Below are 18,379 nucleotides of genomic sequence, written 5' to 3'. Positions count from 1 at the left end.
TCTTCTACTGTCGCTCTGTCCTTCTTCTCCCGCCGTGTGTCCTTTTCCTCTGTGCCAGTTCTTGTTTCTTTGTCCCCTCCTCTTCTTCCCCCATCCCCGGCTCTCGCTCCCCCCAGCTGCAGACGCGTATGACCTCTGACGCGCCGGGCATTCACGCCACAGGTGCGTTAGCATGCCACACCCGTGACATGCCTTCGGCGCGTCACAGTCCCTCGCCTCGTGCTCCGCAGATCCACAGTACCTACACTTCTTTGTACTGCACGAGGCGAGGATATGACCATAGGCCATACAACGCCTGCAAAACGGAGGCTGACGGGCATAATACAATGTCCCCGGTCAGCCCCCAGGGAGAACATAGCCGGAGGATGGAGGTAGCCTCCCAGGCCCTTTGGGTCTTCCCTGAGAAGAGCTTGATATGCTCTCCTCCCAGTCCAAAACCCGAGTGAATCCTTGAGGAGCCTTCCTGAGGAGATGTTATCCATATACCTCCCCAGGAAGGTCCTCACCTCTTCTTCTTTCACGTATGGGTTATACATCGTAACCGTCACCACTCTAAAATTTGTCTTCGCCAGGTTCGTCACTGCATAGAAGCACATAGGCTTCACTTCCTCCAATTCCCTTGCCTTCTGCATCGTGTCCTCATGTTGTTTTTCTGTGTACAATGTCACATCAAAACCTCCCTCTATTGGATTCCCCTGGAGGCAGAAGACATCCTTTACTCCAATCTTGAGCGCACCCATCAAGATAGTTCTCCCGAATGTCTCCCTCCCAAATTGCTCCACCGCTTTGTCCTTCCACACGAATCTCAACGTGTTGGCCAATCCGATCCCCGGAACCGACCTGCTCCGCTCATTTCCCTCCATTCCTTACAGAAAATAAGGCTCTCTTCAAAAAGTGACTCAAAAACAAAAAACTTTCCTCCCTCCGGGCTTCCTTCGACCTTTTGGCTCAGCGGGCTTTGGGGCACCTCGGTACCAAGCTTGATCTGAGCCAAAAGGCCGAGAAGCGATAACCCACAAATTGACCCCTGCACCCGCTCGGTCCCGGGGCCTCGGCAGACCTCATCGGTTTGGCAAAAGTTGGCTCCTCCTCACCCAACGCTTCCCTGGTGACAGGCGGGTGTGTTTTTTTTAAAAGTCGCTAATGCGTCGTTAGGTCACTAGCTCTTTAATCCTAGTGCGACTATTTGTTCAATGCCCGGCAAATACACCAGTCATCGTCGGGCTTGAACTCAATTGCCCGAGCGACTACTTTGAGTGGAAAAAATACGCCGGTCGGTCAGCCGGCTTCAAGTCAAACGCCTGAGCAAAAAGTCTCGGCGTCATCTCTGTCAATTTCTCTTGAAACAAGATACCGGGCTCTGCCAGAAGCAAAGCCCTTCCAAAAATACGTTGAACTCGTAAGTGTTCCTCTCCACGGAAGTCTTTAGTAAAAGGCGAAAGGCTTGTGCGTAATGAAGAGAAACCAGAGTCGTATGGAAGTCAGAGGTCGGGGCCCGAGACACACACGGTGCACTCTAGGCCGGGTCCCCGCGGGTGGTCCCCGAACCCACTCTTCCAAGTTTTCGAGGGCTGTGGGTAAAAAGTCACAGACAGACAGACAGACAGACAGACAGACAGACAGACAGACAGACAGACAGACAGACAGACAGACAATCCTGGTGAAGTGATTGTATTTTTGGGGGGGGGCTCAAAAACACACACACACACACAATCCTGGTGAAGTGATTGTATTTTTTGGGGGGGGGGGCTCAAAAACACACACACACACACACACACACACACACACACACAATCCTGGTGAAGTGATTGTATTTTTTGGGGGGGGCTCAAAAACACACACACACACACACACACACACACACACACACACACACACACACACACACTCTCTCCTGGCCAATGTTTTATTTTTTTAATTTTTTTATTTTTTTATTTTTAAGTAAAATGGCGGGAAAACGGGGGACCCCCATGAAGGGGGCTTCGCACTTGTTTCAGTTTGGATGATTCTTCTTTTTTCATTCCTTCTCTTCTTCTGCTAGCTGTTTTACATAGCTTGGTGTATTTCTTTTTCCTTGACAATGGGAGAAAAGTGTTGCACCGTTCCCGGAGGTACTGCAATACCGGGTCGATGCGTGGAGCGGACGGAGCAAGCCCCATTTCCGACTCCCTGTTCGAAAAATCCATTTAATATGTAGTCCCCCGATGGGGGACGTATCAGATATTAAACTGATAAGAACAGATTTTTTTTTTACAAAATATATTTATTACTTTCTATGCCGTTCAATACAAAACCATATATTCCAATCAAAATCATAACTAGGCATTTATAATAATTACACAAACCAAAAACCCTTAAACAAAGACCCAGGAAAACATCTTCCCTCCCCTTCTCACCTACAAACCAAACCCATACTAACAACAAAAAATCCAAATAAACTCACCCCAACCTCCCGACCGACGGGGACGCCTCCTCCACTCCTGACGCTCCGCCGTCGGCCACCATCCCCTCTCCCCTGTATACAGAATCAGTGCCCGGCACAAGCGAACACTCTGTCTTGTGCCCCCACTTAAATCTATCACCCCGCCCTCCTCCTGACTCTGGCCCGAGCACCCCATGCCCTCAAACAAAAATTACCACCTTCCTCCGTCCCCCAACCCTGGGCAATGCCTGGAAGGTCCAGCTCAGCCAGGGGTGTAAAGAGCATGAAGAGGAGGGAGCCCATGAGGGCCCCGCATCCTCTCCCCCTGCCCTACCCCCCCTTACCAGCCTTCCTCCTCCTGCTGTCCTTACGCTCCCACTTTTTAGGTCTTTTTATCGGTGGAGGGCGCAGCCAGGAACATCCCTATCTGCGTCCGTCAGGCCCCCACCGCGTCATTCACCGTGTCCGTCAGCCCCCTACCATCTCCCTCAGCTCCTCTACTCGTGATCTTACCTCTTTACTGTCCCCCCACTCCTTTACTCCCTCTCCTTCTGGTCCCGCCACCACTGCCTTCTCTGTCTCCTCTCTTTCTCTCTCTTTCTCCTCCACCGCCGTCTTCCCTGTCTCCTCCCTCTCTATTGCCTTCTCCGTCCCCTTCTTCTCCACCACCGTCTTCTCCAGACCCTCCACCCTCCTGTCTCTTTCCTCCTCCTGCTCCTCCTCTCCTTCAGCCTTCCGTCCTTCTGGTTCCACCAAGTCCATTTCTTTCTTTCTCTCTTCTCCCGCTGCCGCTCTTTTCCTTCTCCTCCCGCACTGTGTCCTTTTCCTCCGTGCCTTTTCTTTCCTCTTGTTCCTCTCCTCTTCTTCCCCCATCCTCCGCTCTCGCTCCCCCCCCCGCTGCAGACGCGTATGACCTCTGACGCGCCGGACATTCACGCCACAGGTGCGTCTGCATGCCACACCCGTGACATGCCTTCGGCGCGTCACAGTCCCTCGCCTCGTGCTCGGCAGATCCACAAAATCTGCATTTTCCTGTGCTGCACGAGGCGAGGATATGACCGTAGGCCATACAACGCCTGCAAAACGGGGGCTGACGTGCGTAGAACAACGTCCCCCGGTCAGCCCCCAGGGAGAACATCGCAGGAGGATGGAGGTAGCCACCCTGTCCCTTAGGGTCCTCCCTGAGGAGTGCCTGGAAACCTCGCCGGCCATCCCAGAACCCCAGGGAGTCCCTGAGGAGCCTTGCCGTTGATACATTGTCCATATAGCGCCCCAAAAGGCCCTCACATCTTCATCCTTCACATGCGGGTTGTATATTCTTACGGTGACCACCCTAAAATTGTTTTTAGCTAGGCTGGTCACCTCATAATAGCACAAAGGTCTCTCCTTCTCCATCTCTCTCGTCATCCTCAGTACTTCCTCATGCCTCTCCTCCTTCTGTAACGTCACCTCAAAAGCTCCTTCCCTCGGATTATCCTGGAGGCATAAAACGTCCTTCACCTCAAGTTTCAGTATCCCCAACAATATGGTTCTTCCGAAAGTTTCCCTTCCCAATGGCTCCATCTCTTTGTTCTTCCATGTAAACCTCACCGTATTCGACAGTCCGACTCCAGGTATCTTCTCATGACGCGCCATTTCCGAGAAAAAAAATGGCCCTTTCAATCAATGAAAAAAACAGAAAAACTCTCCAAAAGGAAGCCAATGAACAATCCAAAAAAACGTTGGAAAAAAACTCAGTCAAAAAACCTTTACCGCCCTTCTTCCTTCGACCTTTTGGCTCAGCGGGCTCTGGGGCACCTCGGTACCAAGCTTGATCTGAGCCAAAAGGCCGAGAAGCGATAACCCACAAATTGACCCCTGCACCCGCTCGGTCCCCGGGGCCTCGGCAGACCTCATCGGTTTGGCAAAAGTTGGCTCCTCCTCACCCAACGCTTCCCTGGTGACAGGCGGGTGTGTTTTTTTTTAAAAGTCGCTAATGCGTCGTTAGGTCACTAGCTCTTTAATCCTAGTGCGACTATTTGTTCAATGCCCGGCAAATACACCAGTCATCGTCGGGCTTGAACTCAATTGCCCGAGCGACTACTTTGAGTGGAAAAAAATACGCCGGTCGGTCAGCCGGCTTCAAGTCAAACGCCTGAGCAAAAAGTCTCGGCGTCATCTCTGTCAATTTCTCTTGAAACAAGATACCGGGCTCTGCCAGAAGCAAAGCCCTTCCAAAAATACGTTGAACTCGTAAGTGTTCCTCTCCACGGAAGTCTTTAGTAAAAGGCGAAAGGCTTGTGCGTAATGAAGAGAAACCAGAGTCGTATGGAAGTCAGAGGTCGGGGCCCGAGACACACACGGTGCACTCTAGGCCGGGTCCCCGCGGGTGGTCCCCGAACCCACTCTTCCAAGTTTTCGAGGGCTGTGGGTAAAAAGTCACAGACAGACAGACAGACAGACAGACAGACAGACAGACAGACAGACAGACAGACAGACAATCCTGGTGAAGTGATTGTATTTTTGGGGGGGGCTCAAAAACACACACACACACACAATCCTGGTGAAGTGATTGTATTTTTTGGGGGGGGCTCAAAACACACACACACACACACACACACACACACACACACAATCCTGGTGAAGTGATTGTATTTTTGGGGGGGCTCAAAACACACACACACACACACACACACACACACACACACACACACACACACACACTCTCCTGGCCAATGTTTTTTTTAATTTTTTTTTTTAAGTAAAATGGCGGAAAACGGGGACCCCCATGAAGGGGCTTCGCACTTGTTTCAGTTTGGATGATTCTTCTTTTTCCATTCCTTCTCTTCTTCTGCTAGCTGTTTTACATAGCTTGGTGTATTTCTTTTTCCTTGACAATGGGAGAAAAGTGTTGCACCGTTCCCGGAGGTACTGCAATACCGGGTCGATGCGTGGAGCGGACGGAGCAAGCCCCATTTCCGACTCCCTGTTCGAAAAATCCATTTAATATGTAGTCCCCCGATGGGGGACGTATCAGATATTAAACTGATAAGAACAGATTTTTTCTTTTGGAAAAGTTTTATTGTCACAGTTCCTTTAAAAACAGCTCATATTTATATTTTTACATCATTTATACACAAACAAACAGCATGGAGGCATAAAACACAGCATTTGAATTACATTTGAATTTGTTAAAAAGTACATGTTGTTTACACCAATAAAAACAACCATTAATGAAAGTACTTTTCATTGTATAAAACATCAAATCTGTACAAGCCATTTAAAATGTGTACAAATGATTTAAAAAGGAAAACATTTTTAAGACATAAAAAATGTATTTAAAAAGTCACTTGTTAAAAGGCTGTCTTCGGTCCCTTGTACAGGAGCGGGGTGAGTCCTTATCAAACTTGCCTCCTCCTGCTCTTCCGAATCGATCACCGTCCCGTCCTTCGGGGCCCAGAGGAGATACCTCCCCTAGGTGCATCGCCCTAGGCGCCGCAGCGCTGTCAGGCCGTGGCCGCAGGGACCTTGGGTGTTGTGGGGGACCCTTCGCCTGGGGTCGAGGCCCCCTTCCTTCTGTACCACCCCAGGGCTTCTGTGGCTACCATGGCCACTGCCTGGGGGGTGGTGTTGACCTGTTTCGCTACCAGCAGGTTGCGGGAGGACCACAGTGCTGCCTTCAGACACGTGAGGGTGGGCCAGAGCTTGGTGAAGGCCTTTGGTGGAATAGGCCTTCGGCCCACCCCATACAGCACGAGCTGGGCGTTAGGTCCTCCCCTGCTGGCAGACACGGGGAGATCAGGGGGCCTACTTCCTTCCACAGGTCCCTGGCGGCTCTGCACTCCCAGAGCAAGTGCCTCACCGACTCCTCTTGGCCACAGCCTGGTCGGGGCACGCGGATGTCCTCGCCATGCCCCGGGAGTGCATGACGGCCCTGACCGGGAGGATCTCATGGGCGACCATCCAGGACAGGTCCCGGTGCTGATTCAGGAGAGCAGGATGGGCCACATTACGCCAAACCGTTGTGGGCTCGCCTATAGCAAGCCCGCGCACTGGACACACTGGTTCCCGATCCTGCACAAGAGAGAGAAGAGAGCGATGTTTAGTTAAAACTGTGACTGCTTCTTTTTCCAATTTAAAATGTCTTAAAAACTTCTGGAGCTGGGCGTAGTGTGTGGGAAGCAGGAAAGAGACTGGGGCTCGCAGGTCGACTGGGATCAGCCTCAGAGACCTGAGGTAAGATCCCAGCCAGAACCTTGCGAGGGCCTGGGTCTTATTGGTGGCCGGGGAGGTGGCAAGAGTAAGATGTAACGCTGTGTAGCGGCTGCCCAGGAACAAGTAGAGGTCAGGCAAGCCTTTCCCCCCCCTTGGACCTGGGCCTCTTGACCACCTCCCTCCTCAGCCTCTCCCACTTGCTCCCCCACAAGAAGTAAAACAGCATCCGCTCCAGGGCTAAAAGAGTTCTCCTAGGGGGATAAAAACAGAACTGATTAATAAAAGCACAGGTAAAATCACTGCTTTAATGATTAAAACCTTGCCCTCAAAAGTCAGCTGTCGTAGTCCCCAAAATCCCAGTCTCTGTCTTACTGTCCCCAGGATCCCACTCCAATTACCTCTCCCTCCTCCCTCCCTGTCAAACTTTACCCCGAGTACCCTTATGTCCGTCGTTTTCACAGTCAGTGGTAGTCTGGTCAAGTCTGGGTCTGCCCACGGTCCGAAAAATTGGGCCTCTGTCTTGTCTCTGTTCAGTCTCGCCCCAGAGGCTCGTCCGTACCAGTCAGTCCTGTCCAGGGTCCTGTCGACGGATAAAAGGTCGGTGCATAAAATATTGACGTCGTCCATGTAAAAACGCACTTGGCGGTCATCCCCCCACTCCCCGGGATACCCACCCCACTGATCCGTTGGTCCCTTCTCAAGACCTGTGCCAGTGGTTCAATGCCGGCCACAAACAGAAGGGGAGATAAAGGACAGCCCTGACGGACGCCGCAGTGTACTCCCACTGCTTTTGACAGATGCCCATTTACAAGGATTTTGCTGGTGATATCCCCGTACAGCAGTCCCACCCAAGCTAAAAACCTGTCCGGGAAACCCATTTTTTGCAGTACCTTAAAGAGGTACTGGTGCGAGACCCGATCAAAGGCTTTTTCAAAATCTAAATTTAGGACTACAAGCCGCATGTTTCTGTCTCTCGCATAACAGATGGCATCTCGGATCAGTATCAGGCTGTCCGTGATCTTCCTTCCGGGAATGGCACAGGTTTGATCCGGGTGGATCACCTCCCCTAAGACAGAAGACATTCTGAGTGTTAAAACCTTGGTAAAAGTTTACAATCAAAATTTAAAAGGGTTATCGGTCTCCAGTTCTTCAGGTCCGTCCTGTCGTTTTTCTTATATAAAAGAGTCACGATCCCCACTCTAAAACTGTCAGGTAGTCTGTCGAGGTATTCAAAGTCAGTAAAAACAGTCAGAAGTTCATCGGCTAAAACATCCCAAAAGGTCAGATAAAACTCCAAAGGGAGGCCGTCCTCCCCCGGTGATTTACCCCTCTTAAAATGTTTCAGTCCTTGGTCAATTTCTGTCCTCGTCAAGTCTTTTGTCAGGTCGTCTGTGTTGGGTAAAATCTTGTCAATGTATGTTAAAACGTCCCCCATGGTTTCCTCACATACAACTTTTTCCCCAAACAGTTCCCCATAAAAATCCTCGACTACTTCTTTCATTCCCTCTGTGTCTGTTTTTAAAAACCCATCTTTATTTTTTAAACCTGTCATTGTCCTACCCTTACTAACTATTTTCTTAAAAAGTACCTTGTACACTTCTCCCCCTCTTCTAATTCCCTCTCCTTACTTCTTAAAATAACCCCCTTACTTTTCTGTTCAGCTAAAAGTGCCATTTCCTTTTTACTTCTTTAATTTCATAGTTAAAATCAAAGCCCTGTTGGCCAAGGTTAAAATATCTTTCCAGTCGCTTTTGCAGTCCCACCATGCGTCTATCTTTTTCTTTGCTTTTCTTCTTTCCTATCTCTCTAAAGAAAGTCCTCGTCCTACCCTTCACCATTTCCCACCATTGTGCTCGTGTGTCAAAGAAGTCCTGTAGCGTCTGCCACTGGCTGAACTGCTCCCTGTACTGGCTAACTACTCTATCATCTTCTAAAAGGGAACAGTTCAATTTCCAGGGCCCTCTTCCCACAGTCACACCCGAAGTTAGTGAAAGGGTGCACGTCAGCATTACGTGATCTGAGAAAAAGGCAGGGGTTATTCTAGCATCAGTTGGGGGCAGTCCCGGGTAAACAGATAGTCAATGCGAGAGGCTCTGGTGCCGTCACCACTGGTCCAGGTGAAGCCCTCCTCTCTTGGATGCAGGGTTTTAAAACAATCAGTCAGTTTAAAATCCCTGCACAGCCCTTGCAATAAAACACTTGACCTATCTACCTTAAAATCCTCTCCCGCCCCTCTCCTGTCTGCTCTATTTAAAACACAATTAAAATCCCCACCCACCACTAGAGGATCCCTCCCTAGCATGTGGGACTGCAAGTCTTCTAAAAGTGCGCACCGGTCATGTTTATCGTTAAAACCATACACATTTAGCATGTTAAAATCCCTCCCCATAAAAGTACAATTGGCTAAAAGAGCGCGCCCACCTACCACCACCGTGCTCCCCCTCACCACCACATGTGGGGTCTTGATTAAAATGGCAACACCGTCATTTTTATTAAAATTTGAGCCACTCCAAATGGAGGGCCCATGCTGCCACTTGTCCTCCCATTTCCTATAAGAGGATAAAAGGGTAGACCACACTCCTGTAATAAAAACACATCTGAATTAAACTTTTCTAAAAAGGATAAAACCGACTGTGCTCTTATTTCTGTTTTTATACTTCTCACATTTATAGTGGTGATGTTAAAAGCCATAAAAAGGTGAGTAAAAACAGTGCTAAATGAAAAGGCATTTAAACAGTTGAAAGGAGGTTATTTTTCTGGTACTTCCTCTCTCTCCCGCCGGGGTAACGGGGGATGGCAGGGAGAGGAGGTTAAAACCGGACTTAAAAAGGAGATTGTGTTGGGGGAGTTGGGGGGGAAGGTTCTGGGTTCTTCCTCCCCCTGGGAGCTCTCCCATTCCACCTTGCCCTTTTTCTCATCGCCTTGTTCGGGGTCGGAGAGCTCCTCCGCATTTCTTTTTCGTGGGGGGAGGTGTTCCTCCAGAATCTCCACCCCCTCTCCCATATCTCTTTCCGACACAGTCTCCATACTGTCTGACCCACTTGGGGAGTTCTCACTCAAGATCTCTCCGGGGCCGTCTTTCTCGGCCCTTTCTCCTTCAGGGGTCACATTAATCTGGGGCAGGGGGATTGGGGGGGGGGTTGTCCTCTCCTCCCACTTTTTCCACCACTGCACCTTCCGCGCCCTCCACTACCACCGGCTCCACCACTACATTCTCAACCACCACCGGCTCCACCACCACCTCCTCGGCAACTGCCGTTCCCTCCCCTTGGCGCTCAGAAGTCCGGTCCGCGGCCGCCGTCTCCCTCTCCCTCCTTTCGGCCCTGACCTTATTGGCCCAGGAGAAGGGGCAGCCCGCGGATGAGGTGGGACCGCTCGCCACAGAGGTTGCACGACCTTCCGTTCGTGCACTCCTCGTAGCGGTGGCCCACCTCCCGGCACTTCATGCAGACGACCTTTTACAGGCCTCTGCCAGGTGGCCATGTTCACCACACTTACGGCACAGCTTGGGCTGGTCCTGGTAGTGAACATGGCCTCTATTCTCTCCGAGGACTATGGTGGATGGGATGGCTTTCAACCCACCATAGCCCCCAGGATCCTCCCTCTGCTGGACAGTCACCCTCCAGGCCCCTGTCCAGATCCCATCGGGATCCTTCACCTGGACCAAGGGCCCCTTCACGTTGCAGTACCTGCCCAGCCATACTGCAACGTCCTCCGGCTGTACGGTTTCATTGTACATACGGATAATAACGGTTTTAATGCTATTATCCGTCAGCTTGGTCACCTCAAACATGGCTGTGAGGGACCCCTGGATGTTCAGGGAGTTCTGGAGTTGCCCCCAGAACTCCCGCAGGAAGCTGGCGTTGGCAAAACTGACATCGAAGCCCTTCCCATAGGGAAGGGCTAAGATGCAGTTTACCTGCGCGGGATGGAAACCGAGCTCTTTCTGGAGGAATTTTCTGGAGAAATCCAATCGGGATAACTCCATTATTTTCCCTCCCCTTCTCCTTTAAGAGGAGGCGCACTGCATGGTGCCTCCTCATGCCAACCTGTGCTGCTGACATGATGGAGGCCCACTCCCTTTACAGCCCAACACCGGTGAAAAAGGGGGAGGGAAGGGAAAAAGGGAGGGAAAGGAAGGGGGGGGGGAGAGGGGTTGGGTGTGGGGGTTGGGAAGAAGGAAAGGGGTGTAAGACACCCGAGGAAGCTGGCAGGCTCGGCCAGACTAAGCTAACCGGGCCTACCAGCACCACGGGACACACAACAACCTATCTAGCACAGCACCAAACTAATCTTATTAACAATGGGAAGGAACACTAGGAGGGGAATTTTTTGTTTTATATTTTCCACAAGAGGGAGAGGCACAAAAGGGAGAGACAAAAATTAAACCACACAACCAAACTAAGGCTAGAAAGCTAGCAGGCCCCGCCAGCAGGCCAGGCTAAGCCTACCAGCTGGCAGGCCCACCAGCCAAGAGGCCTTACAACAAAAACAAACACGGCGCACCAACCAAAAGGGAAGACAAACTAGGGGGTAAGACTAACAATGCACAAGACTAACAAAACAAATTAATTAAAGTAAAAGGGGAACAAGGGGGGTAAGGGAGAAAAAAGGACACACTGACTAACAAACACCTGCCCAAACTTGAGGGACACGAAGGCTAGCAGGCCTCACCAGCAGGCCAGGCTATGCTAACCAGCTAGCAGGCTAGCCAGCAAAAGGTCCCTCAGTTGGCAACACAAATAACAAGAAACAGAAAAAACTAAGGATACAAAGGGGATGGGGGTAAAGAAAAAAACAGTCAAACAATGCCTGCCACGCCTAAGGGGCAGGCTAGCAGGCCAAGCTAAAGCTAGCAGGCCGACAAGCCAGAAAGCCACCCCAGCTAGCAGACAACACACAACTGAAGACAATGGGAGGAGCTAAGGAGGGGACTATAGGATACACAGGGAGGAGAGATGCAAAACAGGACAAGCAGGGGAAAACACAAATAAATTAAATAACTAAGGAAAAAAGACCAGAGGGCCTTTAAACTCACCCTACAGGTGCTGGTGCACCTGTAGTCCACCACCAAAACCACCACCTAACCCAGGACAAAGAATAAACAAGGGTGAGACAAAAAAAACAACAATAATGACAATAAATAATGATTTGACAAAAATAAATAGCACAATTTCCCGGGCGCCCTCCGGCCTACGATCGCTTCTCTGATCAAGTGCAGCACTGACAAGGTAACTACACTTGATCTGAGCCAAAAGGCCGAGAAGCGATAACCCACAAATTGACCCCTGCACCCGCCGGCCCCCGGGGCCTCGGCAGACCTCATCGGTTTGGCAAAAGTTGGCTCCTCCTCACCCAACGCTTCCCTGGTGACAGGCGGGTGTGTTTTTTTTTAAAAGTCGCTAATGCGTCGTTAGGTCACTAGCTCTTTAATCCTAGTGCGACTATTTGTTCAATGCCCGGCAAATACACCAGTCATCGTCGGGCTTGAACTCAATTGCCCGAGCGACTACTTTGAGTGGAAAAAATACGCCGGTCGGTCAGCCGGCTTCAAGTCAAACGCCTGAGCAAAAGTCTCGGCGTCATCTCTGTCAATTTCTCTTGAAACAAGATACCGGGCTCTGCCAGAAGCAAAGCCCTTCCAAAAATACGTTGAACTCGTAAGTGTTCCTCTCCACGGAAGTCTTTAGTAAAAGGCGAAAGGCTTGTGCGTAATGAAGAGAAACCAGAGTCGTATGGAAGTCAGAGGTCGGGGCCCGAGACACACGGTGCACTCTAGGCCGGGTCCCGCGGGTGGTCCCCGAACCCACTCTTCCAAGTTTTCGAGGGCTGTGGGTAAAAAGTCACAGACAGACAGACAGACAGACAGACAGACAGACAGACAGATAGACAGATAGACAGATAGACAGATAGACAATCCTGGTGAAGTGATTGTATTTTTGGGGGGGCTCAAAAACACACACACACACACAATCCTGGTGAAGTGATTGTATTTTTTTGGGGGGCTCAAAAACACACACACACACACACACACACACACACAATCCTGGTGAAGTGATTGTATTTTTGGGGGGGGCTCAAAACACACACACACACACACACACACACACACACACACACACACACACACACACACACACAATCCTGGTGAAGTGATTGTATTTTTGGGGGGGGCTCAAAAACACACACACACACACACACACACACACACACACACACACACACACACACACACTCTCCTGGCCAATGTTTATTTTTTTTTTTTTTTTTAAGTAAAATGGCGGGAAAACGGGGGACCCCCATGAAGGGGGCTTCGCACTTGTTTCAGTTTGGATGATTCTTCTTTTTCATTCCTTCTCTTCTTCTGCTAGCTGTTTTACATAGCTTGGTGTATTTCTTTTTCCTTGACAATGGGAGAAAAGTGTTGCACCGTTCCCGGAGGTACTGCAATACCGGGTCGATGCGTGGAGCGGACGGAGCAAGCCCCATTTCCGACTCCCTGTTCGAAAAATCCATTTAATATGTAGTCCCCCGATGGGGACGTATCGGATATTAAACTGATAAGAACAGATTTTTTTTTTTATAAAATATATTTATTACGTTCAAAACCCAACAAAAATCTTATACAATCAATCAATTCAAACACAAATTCCATTAAACATTTCAAAACTATTCAATAATAACCAAACCCAAAAACCAAAACGTCATGAGAGCATCTACCCTCCCCTTCCCACCTACAAACCAAAACCCATACACATATCAAATAACCAAAATTAAACACTCACCCTATACTCCCGACCGACGGGGACGCCTCCTCCACTCCTGACGTTCCACCGTCGGCCACCATCCCCTCTCCCCTAGAAACAAAAACAATTCCCGGCACACCCACACTCTGTGTCTTGTGCCCCCCACTCAAATCCACCACCCGGCCCTCCTCCGAACTCAGACCCGAGCACCCCATGCCCCCAAACAGAAAACTTGCTCCTTCCTCCATCCCCCAATCCTGGGCCATGCCTGGGAGGTCCAGCTCTGCCAGGGGTGTAAAGGAACAGGAAGAAGAGGGAGCCCACGAGGGCCCAGCATCCTCTCCCCCTTGCCCTTCCTTCACCACCACCCTTTTACCACCCTTCTTCCTCCTGCTTTCCGGGCGCTCCCCCTTCTTAGGTCTCTTTATTGGTGGAGGGCGCAGCCAGGGAACATTCCTTTCCTCGTCCGTCAAACCCCCCCTCGCTTCATTCATATTGTCCGGCAGCCCCCCCACCATCTCCCTCAGCTCCTCCACCCGTGATCTCACCTCTTTACTGTCCCCCCACTCCTTCACTCCTTCTCCTACTGGTCCCGCCACCACTGCCTTCTCTTTCTCCTCCCTTTCTGTCTCTTTCTTCTCCACCACCTTCTTCCCTGTCTCCTTCCTTTCTGTCTCTTTCTTCTCCACCACCTTCTTCCCTGTCTCCTTCCTTTCTGTCTCTTTCTCCTCCACCACCTTCTTCCCTGTCTCCTTCCTTTCTGTCTCTTTCTCCTCCACCACCTTCTTCCCTCTCTCCTTCCTTTCTGTCTCTTTCTCCTCCACCACCTTCTTCCCTGTCTCCTTCCTTTCTATCTCTTTCTTCTCCACCGCCGTCTTCCCAGTCTCCTTTCTTTCTGTCTCTTTCTCCTCCACCACCTTCTTCCCTGTCTCCTTCCTTTCTGTCTCTTTCTTCTCCACCACCTTCTTCCCTGTCTCCTTCCTTTCTGTCTCTTTCTTCTCCACCTCCGTCTTCTCTATCTCCTCCCTCTCTGTTCCCTTCTCCATCTCCTTCTCCACCGCCCGTCTTCTCCGACCCCTCCACTCTCTTATCTCCTTCCTCCTCCTGCTCCTTCTCTCCTTCAGCCTCCTGCTCCTCCTCTCCTTCAGCCTCCCGCCCCTCCGATTCCACCATGTCCACTTCTTCCTTTTCCTCTTCTTCTTCTACTGTCGCTCTGTCCTTCTTCTCCCGCCGTGTGTCCTTTTCCTCTGTGCCAGTTCTTGTTTCTTTGTCCCCTCCTCTTCTTCCCCCCATCCCCGGCTCTCGCTCCCCCAGCTGCAGACGCGTATGACCTCTGACGCGCCGGGCATTCACGCCACAGGTGCGTTAGCATGCCACACCCGTGACATGCCTTCGGCGCGTCACAGTCCCTCGCCTCGTGCTCCGCAGATCCACAGTACCTACACTTCTTTGTACTGCACGAGGCGAGGATATGACCATAGGCCATACAACGCCTGCAAAACGGAGGCTGACGGGCATAATACAATGTCCCCCGGTCAGCCCCCAGGGAGAACATAGCCGGAGGATGGAGGTAGCCTCCCAGGCCCTTTGGGTCTTCCCTGAGAAGAGCTTGATATGCTCTCCTCCCAGTCCAAAACCCGAGTGAATCCTTGAGGAGCCTTCCTGAGGAGATGTTATCCATATACCTCCCCAGGAAGGTCCTCACCTCTTCTTCTTTCACGTATGGGTTATACATCGTAACCGTCACCACTCTAAAATTTGTCTTCGCCAGGTTCGTCACTGCATAGAAGCACATAGGCTTCACTTCCTCCAATTCCCTTGCCTTCTGCATCGTGTCCTCATGTTGTTTTTCTGTGTACAATGTCACATCAAAACCTCCCTCTATTGGATTCCCCTGGAGGCAGAAGACATCCTTTACTCCAATCTTGAGCGCACCCATCAAGATAGTTCTCCCGAATGTCTCCCTCCCAAATTGCTCCACCGCTTTGTCCTTCCACACGAATCTCAACGTGTTGGCCAATCCGATCCCCGGAACCGACCTGCTCCGCTCATTTCCCTCCATTCCTTACAGAAAATAAGGCTCTCTTCAAAAAGTGACTCAAAAACAAAAAACTTTCCTCCCTCCGGGCTTCCTTCGACCTTTTGGCTCAGCGGGCTTTGGGGCACCTCGGTACCAAGCTTGATCTGAGCCAAAAGGCCGAGAAGCGATAACCCACAAATTGACCCCTGCACCCGCCGGGCCCCCGGGGGCCTCGGCAGACCTCATCGGTTTGGCAAAAGTTGGCTCCTCCTCACCCAACGCTTCCCTGGTGACAGGCGGGTGTGTTTTTTTTTAAAAGTCGCTAATGCGTCGTTAGGTCACTAGCTCTTTAATCCTAGTGCGACTATTTGTTCAATGCCCGGCAAATACACCAGTCATCGTCGGGCTTGAACTCAATTGCCCGAGCGACTACTTTGAGTGGAAAAAATACGCCGGTCGGTCAGCCGGCTTCAAGTCAAACGCCTGAGCAAAAAGTCTCGGCGTCATCTCTGTCAATTTCTCTTGAAACAAGATACCGGGCTCTGCCAGAAGCAAAGCCCTTCCAAAAATACGTTGAACTCGTAAGTGTTCCTCTCCACGGAAGTCTTTAGTAAAAGGCGAAAGGCTTGTGCGTAATGAAGAGAAACCAGAGTCGTATGGAAGTCAGAGGTCGGGGCCCGAGACACACACGGTGCACTCTAGGCCGGGTCCCCGCGGGTGGTCCCCGAACCCACTCTTCCAAGTTTTCGAGGGCTGTGGGTAAAAAGTCACAGACAGACAGACAGACAGACAGACAGACAGACAGACAGACAGACAGACAGACAGACAGACAATCCTGGTGAAGTGATTGTATTTTTGGGGGGGCTCAAAACACACACACACACACAATCCTGGTGAAGTGATTGTATTTTTGGGGGGGGGCTCAAAACACACACACACACACACACACACACACACACACACAATCCTGGTGAAGTGATTGTATTTTTTGGGGGGCTCAAAACACACACACACACACACACACACACACACACACACACACACACACACACACTCTCTCTCCTGGCCAATGTTTTATTTTTTTATTTTTTATTTTTTTATTTTTAAGTAAAATGGCGGGAAAACGGGGACCCCCATGAAGGGGCTTCGCACTTGTTTCAGTTTGGATGATTCTTCTTTTTCATTCCTTCTCTTCTTCTGCTAGCTGTTTTACATAGCTTGGTGTATTTCTTTTTCCTTGACAATGGGAGAAAAGTGTTGCACCGTTCCCGGAGGTACTGCAATACCGGGTCGATGCGTGGAGCGGACGGAGCAAGCCCCATTTCCGACTCCCTGTTCGAAAAATCCATTTAATATGTAGTCCCCCGATGGGGGACGTATCAGATATTAAACTGATAAGAACAGATTTTTTTTTTACAAAATATATTTATTACTTTCTATGCCGTTCAATACAAAACCATATATTCCAATCAAAATCATAACTAGGCATTTATAATAATTACACAAACCAAAAACCCTTAAACAAAGACCCAGGAAAACATCTTCCCTCCCCTTCTCACCTACAAACCAAACCCATACTAACAACAAAAAATCCAAATAAACTCACCCCAACCTCCCGACCGACGGGGACGCCTCCTCCACTCCTGACGCTCCGCCGTCGGCCACCATCCCCTCTCCCCTGTATACAGAATCAGTGCCCGGCACAAGCGAACACTCTGTCTTGTGCCCCCCACTTAAATCTATCACCCCGCCCTCCTCCTGACTCTGGCCCGAGCACCCCATGCCCTCAAACAAAAAATTACCACCTTCCTCCGTCCCCCAACCCTGGGCAATGCCTGGAAGGTCCAGCTCAGCCAGGGGTGTAAAAGAGCATGAAGAGGAGGGAGCCCATGAGGGCCCCGCATCCTCTCCCCCCTGCCCTACCCCCCCTTACCAGCCTTCCTCCTCCTGCTGTCCTTACGCTCCCACTTTTTAGGTCTTTTTATCGGTGGAGGGCGCAGCCGGGGAACATCCCTATCTGCGTCCGTCAGGCCCCCCACCGCGTCATTCACCGTGTCCGTCAGCCCCCCCTACCATCTCCCTCAGCTCCTCTACTCGTGATCTTACCTCTTTACTGTCCCCCCACTCCTTTACTCCCTCTCCTTCTGGTCCCGCCACCACTGCCTTCTCTGTCTCCTCTCTTTCTCTCTCTTTCTCCTCCACCGCCGTCTTCCCTGTCTCCTCCCTCTCTATTGCCTTCTCCGTCCCCTTCTTCTCCACCACCGTCTTCTCCAGACCCTCCACCCTCCTGTCTCTTTCCTCCTCCTGCTCCTCCTCTCCTTCAGCCTTCCGTCCTTCTGGTTCCACCAAGTCCATTTCTTTCTTTCTCTCTTCTCCCGCTGCCGCTCTTTCCTTCTCCTCCCGCACTGTGTCCTTTTCCTCCGTGCCTTTTCTTTCCTCTTGTTCCTCTCCTCTTCTTCCCCCATCCTCCGCTCTCGCTCCCCCCCCCGCTGCAGACGCGTATGACCTCTGACGCGCCGGACATTCACGCCACAGGTGCGTCTGCATGCCACACCCGTGACATGCCTTCGGCGCGTCACAGTCCCTCGCCTCGTGCTCGGCAGATCCACAAAATCTGCATTTTCCTGTGCTGCACGAGGCGAGGATATGACCGTAGGCCATACAACGCCTGCAAAACGGGGGCTGACGTGCGTAGAACAACGTCCCCCGGTCAGCCCCCAGGAGAACATCGCAGGAGGATGGAGGTAGCCACCCTGTCCCTTAGGGTCCTCCCTGAGGAGTGCCTGGAAACCTCGCCGGCCATCCCAGAACCCCAGGGAGTCCCTGAGGAGCCTTGCCGTTGATACATTGTCCATATAGCGCCCCAAAAGGCCCTCACATCTTCATCCTTCACATGCGGGTTGTATATTCTTACGGTGACCACCCTAAAATTGTTTTTAGCTAGGCTGGTCACCTCATAATAGCACAAAGGTCTCTCCTTCTCCATCTCTCTCGTCA

The 18,379-nt window shown here is 51.0% G+C and overlaps 4 non-coding genes and 4 pseudogenes across 4 annotated transcripts; all 8 read right to left on the bottom strand.

The window, feature by feature from the left end:
* Positions 1-1,356: 1,356 nt before the first annotated feature.
* LOC123740560 (U5 spliceosomal RNA) lies at positions 1,357-1,473 on the bottom strand. Its single transcript, XR_006768440.1, has one exon. It is a non-coding gene; the product is annotated as a U5 spliceosomal RNA (small nuclear RNA).
* A 616-nt stretch (positions 1,474-2,089) lies between these two features.
* On the bottom strand, positions 2,090-2,263 carry LOC123740351 (uncharacterized; annotated as a pseudogene).
* A 2,348-nt stretch (positions 2,264-4,611) lies between these two features.
* LOC123740559 (U5 spliceosomal RNA) lies at positions 4,612-4,728 on the bottom strand. The gene has a single exon (XR_006768439.1). It is a non-coding gene; the product is annotated as a U5 spliceosomal RNA (small nuclear RNA).
* A 579-nt stretch (positions 4,729-5,307) lies between these two features.
* Positions 5,308-5,482, bottom strand: LOC123740356 (uncharacterized; annotated as a pseudogene).
* Positions 5,483-12,233: 6,751 nt separating this feature from the next.
* LOC123740557 (U5 spliceosomal RNA) lies at positions 12,234-12,350 on the bottom strand. Its single transcript, XR_006768437.1, has one exon. It is a non-coding gene; the product is annotated as a U5 spliceosomal RNA (small nuclear RNA).
* Positions 12,351-13,035: 685 nt separating this feature from the next.
* LOC123740406 (uncharacterized) lies at positions 13,036-13,209 on the bottom strand (annotated as a pseudogene).
* A 2,711-nt stretch (positions 13,210-15,920) lies between these two features.
* On the bottom strand, positions 15,921-16,037 carry LOC123740555 (U5 spliceosomal RNA). Its single transcript, XR_006768436.1, has one exon. It is a non-coding gene; the product is annotated as a U5 spliceosomal RNA (small nuclear RNA).
* A 597-nt stretch (positions 16,038-16,634) lies between these two features.
* On the bottom strand, positions 16,635-16,808 carry LOC123740349 (uncharacterized; annotated as a pseudogene).
* Positions 16,809-18,379: the final 1,571 nt, after the last annotated feature.

Source organism: Salmo salar, unplaced genomic scaffold, assembly GCF_905237065.1.
Source record: "Salmo salar unplaced genomic scaffold, Ssal_v3.1, whole genome shotgun sequence".
Lineage (NCBI taxonomy): Eukaryota > Metazoa > Chordata > Actinopteri > Salmoniformes > Salmonidae > Salmo > Salmo salar.
The sequence above is the reverse complement of the archived record's forward strand: the minus strand, read 5'-3'. Positions and strand labels throughout refer to the sequence as shown.